General features: G+C 39.9%; 1 pseudogene; it reads right to left on the bottom strand.

The window, feature by feature from the left end:
• Nucleotides 1-4496: 4496 nt before the first annotated feature.
• The window catches only part of LOC110302673, a 5013-nt pseudogene continuing 498 nt past the window's right edge, over nucleotides 4497-9011 (bottom strand).

Raw genomic sequence — 9011 nt, 5'->3', positions numbered from 1 at the left:
TCACCTGTGCAGACTAAGTTCCTAAGTTCGGCGGAGTCCCAGAACCAAGATGGTGCTCCCTGCTCCTGAGGCAGAGGGCTCCCGTGCAGGCGCAACAAATTTTATTATCATCATTATTTGTGTGTTATTTTTTCAGTCCCTATAATAAAACAAATATCATTTGCACATCACTATGATACTTATGAATTCAAATTCAACTATGTGTAGAAGTTTTAGGTCAACTTGACATGCTAAAGTAATATAATAGAGGAAAAGCTTTTTTATTATTAAGTGAATATTATTTTAAGAACAAATAGTTTTATAAGTTGTTTTATTAACTTACATTCCAGTTGTTACCCCCATTTATTCTTCCAGGCCCAACCAAACCCACAGTTCCTCACCCCATTCCTCCTCTGCTTTGAATCCAAGAGGGTGATCCCTAACACCAGGACTCCCCCTTACCTGGGGCCTCAAATCACTGGAGGATTAATTGTATCTTCTCCCACTGAGGTCAGATGAGACAGACCTCTGCTATAATATGCCAGGTGCCTAGGGCCTGCCTATGTATGTTCCTGTTTGGTAGCTCAGTGTCTGAGAGCTCCCTGTGGTCTCGGTTAGTTGATTCTGCTGGTCTTCCTATGGAGTCACTCTCCCTTTCAGCTTCCTCAATCCTTACCTTAATTCAAACTTAGAGGACCTTGACTTCAATATAATGGTTGAGTGTAAGTATCTGTCTTTGCCTTGATCAGCTGCTGGTAGGGCCTCTCATAGGACTGCCATGTCAGGCTCCTGTCTATAAGCACACCATAGCATCAATAATAACAACCGACCTTGGAGCCCCCTATGAGATGGATTGCTGTATATTCCTGTATTTCTTTAAGGGAGTTCTTTTTATACTCATTAAAGGCCTCTATCATCTTTATGACATGGGATTTGAGGTCATTATCTGGTTTTTAGGCATATTTGGGTACTCAGGGCTTGCTCTGTTGGGAGAACTGGGTTCTGATGATGCCAAATTTCATTGCATTCTTTTGCTTATGATGTTGCTCTTGCCTCTGACCAACTGGTACTTTCTGGTGTTAAGTGGCTTGGAGGTATTTGACTGGAAGTGGACTCCTTGGAGGCAGGTATAACTCTGTGACTTCAGATAGAGCTGGTGTCTGCAGTGTTGTCTCTGGTTCGAGCAGGCCTCCTATGTCCCAGGTTACTGGGGATCTGTTCCCCTGGTTTCTTTGGACCTCCTGTGCCCTTATTTACAACAGATCTCCTGGGAGGTTCAAACTCTTGATAATTTGAAGGCAGCAGGCTGCTGATCTGGCCTAGGTGGGGAAGTGGGCCAGAAGGAAAGTGGAGCTTGAGGATGAGGGACGAGGTGAACCCCACATTAGCTTGGCCCTATTTCCCTAACTGGCATGGGAATTTAGGCAAGATACTCACCTGTGACTTTCTTTGGTTTCTTAGGAACTCCTGGTAGGCAAGCAGGGTATAGTAGCCACTGAACCTGCCCAGATGGAGAAGTGAGCTGGAAGGAGAGTGGAGCTTGTGGGTTAAGTAGAAACCTTAATGAATAAAATGTTTCCATAAGATCAGGCTTCATGGAAGTATTTAGACGCTAAACTTTAGAACATTTTCTTAGGTGATTGATGGGGGTTGGCCCAGCCCATGTGAGTGGGGCCACCCTGCACAGATGATCTTGAGTTTTTATAATAAAGAAGGTTGAACAAACAATGGAGAGCAGGCCAGTCAGAAACACCCTTCCATGGCCTCTGTATCAGCTTCTGCCTCCAGATTCCTGCCCTGTTTGAATTCCTTTCTTAAAGCCTATGGCAGTAAACAGTGATGTAGAAGTAAATAAACCATTTCTTCCTCAAATTGCTTTGGTCATCATGTTTGATCTCAGCAATAGAAAGCCTAAGACAAGTTGGTAAGAAAAGAGGGGTAATCCTATGACAGACCTGACTATGCTTTAGAGGTAATTGTGGAAAAGGTGGAAATTTGGACTAGAAAAGCAATTAAATGTTGAGATTTCAGTGAGTTGTTCTGTAGGAACTTGGGAGATAAGAGCATAGAGAGAGACATGCAAACAATGGAGATCTGACTTGTGAAATTACAGTGGGATGTTTAAAGACTCAGAGTCCAAATAGGAGCTTTCTGCTGTTTTGAACTAGAATGCTATGATATTTGGTCAGGTGGAGCTGAAAAGTTAGTCATGCTTAACAAGTAACCAGCATGACTGAAGTGAAGACCTTTAAATTGATGTTGTGTTGAAATCACAGATCACATCAAGTCTGACCATATCAGGCCAATACAGTTCCACATGGCAGAGGTTTATTATGGTGGGGTTGGGGAAAAGGGGGTTATGGAGACAAAGAGGAAAAGAGAGAAGAAAAAAAGGGATGAAGGTCAGGAAGGGTCTACCTTTTATCTATGCTGTGATGTAACCACTCACAGGTGGGAAGTAGACTCTGGGAATGTATGTGATTGCCATGGCAACAGATGCTCTTGTCCCTGTCACCTATGGATGATGTCACTGGGTTCAGAGGCAATCTGCCAAGCCAGTTCCTGATACCAACAATTGACACTGGCTAACAGGAGCTGAGAAATTAGTGATAATTACCAACTTACTAAAAACCAAAAGCAAAATAACCCAAACAACAACACCCCCCCCCAAAAAAAAAAAAAAAACTCAAAATATCAAAAGACCAAGATCCCTGAAGTGAAATCTTCTGGAAAGTGCTTCATAAGACTTAGCACACAGAAGCATTCTCTATATGCAGCCAAGTTTTACCTCATGCTGAAAGTGTAATTGACACCCAGGTGGTTCTGCTTTTGAAGGGAGGAAGGAATCATGAATATCAGCTAGGGAAGGGTGGTGTGAGATGCTAGAAGAAGTTATTGGTGAAGATTCAGCCTCAGTAACAGTTGATGGTCTAGGATTGAATCGATCCTGCAGAAAATTTCAGGGTTGGCACTATGATTAGAGTCTACAAGAGGCAATTCATGCAAGTGCAGCCCAGTTGCAACAGAAGACCCCATCATTTTGTAGATACAAGTAACAGGGTATGATTCCCAATAACAGCAGCAGTGGTGGAGTAGAACATGCCCAAGTTTAGAAAATCAACTCTGTGTGTGGAGGGCAGAGCTTGAGAAATAACCCAAACCATTTGGAGGAGCCCACAAGATTCAGACTAGATCCCAGATATTTGATATTATTGCATTATTTAGAGTATTGGGAATTTAATTTAATCTGAAGGTAACTGTGTCCTGCTTCTTTCCTCTTGAAGTAAGCAAGTATTCAAATTAATTTTGGTTTTTACAAGAGCCGAGACTTGAAAGATTTTTAAACGTTTAAAAGAGATTTTGAATTTAAAAGAGAGATTGAATATTTTAAGGGACTTAGTTTTGAATATGTTTGAATTTGTAAGGTCTGTGGAACTTTAAAATTATTTATATTTTTAATGTGAGACATTAAAGATGAATGTGAAAGGAAAGTTGTAGCTTAGTGATAATGTGTTCCTATGGAAAGTTAGCAAGGGTTCAATTGTTCTGGATAGTTTTATGTCAGCCTGACATAAGTTAAAGTTACCTGAGAGGAGGAAATCTTAATTAAGAAAACATTTCCATAAAATTAAGCTTGAGATAAGCATGAATTGCATATCCTTTTTTTGTAAAGATGTAAGAGTGAAAAGGGATTATACTGTATTTATCACCACAGATCCATATTCTTTAGAAACTTTGGAAAATAAATGTCACAGTTGTACATGACAAATCTTATGATTAGACTGTCAGTATATAGTCTCTTTTTCCCTCTTCTTAAATATTTTTTTTTATCAAAATGGCACTTGTTTCCCAATCTCTTGGACTTGTCACTGCCGTAAATACACATGACTGTCCCTTTGGCCACTATCCCTTCGTTCAGGCCTTGAGGGAAGGCAATGACCAGCAAGAGACACTGTGGATACTTAACAGCCATGTGCCCTGGTGGTGCAAGGCACATGGCATATCTTAAAACTCAAGATTAGTGACAACTTCTTAGGGCCAGGCTTTAAAACCACAATGGTAATGGTGTTGCTTTCCTGCTCAGAACCTTAACAGATAGTTTGAGCCTATCGATTTCATTGAGAATCAGGTGTTAAAAACAAATAAATTGAATAACCAAATAAATTAAAATAATTTAAAGACACAGAGTTCATAGACTGATTTTTAGGACATTTTGTTTTTGTCTTTGTTTTTTGTTTTGTTTTGTTTTGTTTTTAGGAAACAGGATTCTCAGTGAACAGCTTATAGATCTGGCAAGCCATGTTTCCAACACTGGGGTCTCATACATGCCTGCAGCTTAAAATCCATGTCTGAAATCTGGGACGGAAGGCATTTTGGAAAATGGAGAATCTAATAAAACCAAACATGCCTCATGTTCGATGCTGGTTGTCATGGAAGGGTTGAACATCTGTTGGCCTAAATGCAGTTGGTCTGGTGTGAATCCAACTTGGTATACTATCGCTAAACAATACAACATATCAAGCAAAGTACTCGGTACTTAGTGTGTCCTGGTGACCCTGGACCACCTTGGCCAGTGCTTAATGATCTTGCCCATTACTCTGCCCAGAGGTATGACTTCCTTCAGGGCTGTCATGTTCTTTACTCACCAGGTGGTACCTGGCTTGGAAGGCCACCAGCTGAGCATAGTAAGCTGGTGCAGGTATTGACATAGAGCATGTGCAGTGCACATAGGACACAGCTAGTAGGCCAGAATCTGCAGCTCATCAGAAGAAAATCGATTATAATCTCAAAGCACATGCTAGTGGGAAGGATGGCTTGTGTCCTGGATGCTAGCATGACTGCACAGGTAGATGTCAAATTCAGTTGGGTGGGTGATCTTCGTGTCTGTGGTTGTGCCTGCTGGAATGGTTTCACTCTTTAAAACCTGCTCATTTTTGTCTGTGCAGAAGAGGCTTATGGTGCTACTTCTGCACCACAATGAAGGTGATCCATAACTGTTAGTCCTTTTCCAGCTTTATGCTGGCCTCTCTGATGACCAGGAGTTCAGGGTGGAGAACCTGCTGGAACTGGCCCTTGGAGACACCATTTCAGTAGAAGATGATGTGGGTGGGCTTGAAGCATGTAGCTTTGTAGACCTGAGTGGACAGTTCTCGCACCATAGCAGCCAGGTCCTGGATGATCTCTTATCAGTGCTGCTGTACACACACTGTGGCACAGTAGCAGTTGAGGTATGTGTCCATGCTGCCCATGACTGCAGCAATCAAATATTTCTTCCCATCTGCAGCTGGTAGGTGGGTGACATCAGCTCCCAGGAAGATGACAGGTTGCTGGAACACTGGAGGCCTGCCCCATGACAGCAGGATGCTGTTGACGCCTCCCAGTTTGACATTGATTTTTAAGCAGAGATTGGATAGGGTCTGTGGCATGGTCCTCTGCACTTTCTTTATTTGTATTCACTGTATGGTCATCGCCAGCACTGTGTCTCCCACCCACTTGACTTCTGCATACACAGGACTTTTTCAGGCAGGATGACCACCACCAGCTGAAGACCAGCATATGTGTTCTTCAGGTGTCAGAACATGGTTTCCACACTGTCAATACCCTGTTCATACTACAGTAAACACATGCTATGTAATAAGCTTCTCTAACATCATCTAGATGACTTTTTGCAACATTTTCATGTTTTTTTCCGATAGAGGAAGGAAAATAAGAAATGCAGAATTGATATATATATATATATATATATATATATATATATATATATATATATGTTTTAAGAACTAAATCTAGACTGTCTCCTATGTATAATTTGATTTCTGACAGTCTTAATTTAGATTATTTGCTAAATGTAAAAATGAGAGTACAATACTTTGAATCACTTGCTGTTGATAAAATTCTACATCACAAGTGAGAACAGCCTGATTCCTCCATGTGTTAAGCATTTGCTATGGAAACTGATGAACTGAGTTTGAGTCTCACAATGAAAGCATCTTTGATAAGTGTTGATAGTCTAACTGGCAGTTGGGATGTTGACCAAGCCTGCTCAGTCAGTCAACAGGTCTCAAAGGAGGGAGTGAGGATTGAAAAAGAAGAAAAACAATTAGACAAAATTAAAACATGACTCCAGCTACTACTGAGGCTGAAGCAGCTTTATTCTTTCCCAGTTTGCTTTTATATCATTCTAGGTACATCCAAAAAACATGGTCAGTTCTTCGATCAAAGACAAAGAAATCAAGCAAAGTGGTAAACAAGGAAATAACATAAGTAATTAAGCAAAGTAGAAAGAAAAAGTATCACACAAGGAAATAAGTAATGTAGTAAGCAAAGCCCCATGGTCACTGTTTGTAATATTCTTATTTGAGCCTACTTCCTTGTCTGGGCCTAGTGACAAATGCCAAATTCCTAGAAGTGGCACCAAAAGCTCTCAACTTCTCTCCCCTTTTTATTTCATAAACATGACTATGCCTGTCTTAGATGATTCCAACAAGAATGCCTTACTTATCCATCTTGGAATATACATTTTCAAACCTAATTTTGTCTTAGTTCAGTAAGGCACTGTACAGCCTGTTAGATTACTAACTCTGTCTGGGGATCCATTTTTAGTTTTGTGCTGTATATTTGGGCACCCAACATGTTGTTATTAAAGGTAAGTTTTGTCACAATGAACAGGAATAAAAATATTCCTAGGACAAGAGGGCTAACCTGATCAAGCTATATAAGCCATTTTTGAAGCTTGACCAAGATAGAAATACTGACCTTAAGACATAAATCAGAATGACCAAGATGAAAGGAATGCCAGGCATTGCTGGGCTGAGATTACTTTGAGCTATGTATCCCTTAAATTCATGATCTCTTTATGCAAAGTTAAACTATCCAGAGAGATGTTTGAATTATGCCAAATACCCTGCAAGTGTCTTTGAATTTTTCATTGGTATTTAGCATCACACTCAAGATGACTTCTTATTCATAAACTCTGAACTTCTTCTTCAATAGTTTGCCTAGTATCATTAAGAACATCAATTTGTTGTTCTAGATGACTATCTGAATCTTTTCGAATACTCACAGCGTTATTAGCATTTTTTTGCTACTTGGTAACAAAAGTAGCTGTCTTGACTTCTTGTGTCAAAGCAGTGGTGTTAGTTATTAATGTAGTCAAAGCTGCTATACCAGCAATAATCAAGTCCACAACCCTCTTGCTTCTGCTTAAAGCATGACTCACTTATTCCAGTATATTTGCAAGTTTTTGTCATAATACCAAGGTATTGTAATACTCAGAAGCAATAATACAAAAGCTAGTTGTTTGACCACCGTAACAGACATACTAGATTTCAATTTGCTAACACAATTAGAAAGTGAACAATCAATACAACTTACATTAAATACCATAGGAAAAAAACAAAAGTAAATTCAACATGAACAATTAATAAAATATTCCAATTTTAAGGAAACATAGAAATATACCCATACTATTCTTTACCAAGTGAACAGAAATCCCATCACCAAATGCATTAAAATTCAGTCTTATTATAAATTGACTCCTCTGTTCAGGGAGATCCAAGCACTAGAATCTCTGGTCTAGACCACACTGCTGGATGTATCAGTGGTAAGTCAGGAATATAGCCCCAGCAGACTTCACTGTGTGGAAGAACTGTCATCATCATCATTAAGGAAATCAGCAGGAAGGTGAGATTGTTCCGTTTGTCACACTAGCCTTTCTGGCAACCACCACCATGCCCCAATTTTTTTCCTGTGAAAAAAACAGAAACATGCCTTTTTCCCCATATGAGTTTAGGATATGGGCCATGCCACTGGCCTGTCAAGGGATACATCCCTTACTGAAGCATATATAGTAGAGGTATGGTGAATTCCAGAGGGGACTGGAAAATTTTATATGGTCATCTGGCAATTGCTACTGCACTAGCTGTTGAGCAGTCAGACTTTTTTCTGAACTAGGAGACCACTGATTCACCCATATAGGAACATCACTTTTGCAAGTAATTTTATCTGCATAGAGTACAGACTTGCAATGGTGTCCACTTAAATAAAAAGAAAACCTAGGCCTGGTTTTCCTTCTCTGGGGTTAACAATAATGTGTTCTAACTTTTCATGATTATGTTTTTCTAATCGTTGGCTAGGCAAATAATCACAATCAAACATTTTTTGTATAACTTTGTTATTTGGACTGTATAAAAAGACTCCATGTCCTTCCTTATCTCTCTTCCCCAAAAACTAACATGCAGGTTAGAAAGAATGTAAGGTTGAAAATATTCTTGTTGGCCTTTCTCTTACTCCCAATGTAAGAGATCACTGCTTTGCTGAGGACTCTTTCTTTGCCCTATTCCTTGTAATTGAGTAATGACAGCTGTTTTAGTCCAAGTTCCAGGCCAGTGAATAGAAGATATTACAGATACATCTACTCCTGTATCCAGTAGACCTGTAAATTTTTTCCATTTATTCTTAAAGAAAGCTCAGGACTTTCAGTTTTTATTGCTTGGACCCTCCTCTAACACTGGTTTTAACTTTTTTTTTTTTTTTTTTTTGTCATACCCAACGGTATAAGGACTAATTGAGCAATTCTCTCTCCTGGTGGACTGACAGAAATATGGGTAGGTGAAGAAGTCATAATTTTAATTTCCTCCGTATAATCTGCATCTATAACTCCTGAGGCAATCATCAATCCTGCCATAGTGGCACTGATTCTTCCCAGTAACAATCCTGCAGTTCCTGACAATCGCAGATCATATATTCCAGTAGGAAGAACCTGGATCTCCATTTCAGATGTTAATACTATGTAGGCAGAGGGACCTAGGTTCAGTCCTGTGCTGCCTAGAGTGGGTCAGAAAAGATTCGAAAAAGATTGTTTTGCTGAGAAATGAACTTCATTACCCTATAACATTGTTTGGCGCCTGGGGCTGTCCTTCTCTCCCATTTCCCCGAAGAAGAGGACTTAAGTCTTCTCTCTTAGAGCTGCATTCATTAGCCCAATGTGTTCCTCTCCTGCATCTAGGACAGAGTTCAGTTTTTCTCTCTTT

The sequence above is a fragment of the Mus caroli genome, chromosome 10 (genome assembly GCF_900094665.2).
Source record: "Mus caroli chromosome 10, CAROLI_EIJ_v1.1, whole genome shotgun sequence".
In the NCBI taxonomy this organism is placed as follows: domain Eukaryota; kingdom Metazoa; phylum Chordata; class Mammalia; order Rodentia; family Muridae; genus Mus; species Mus caroli.
The sequence above is the reverse complement of the archived record's forward strand: the minus strand, read 5'-3'. Positions and strand labels throughout refer to the sequence as shown.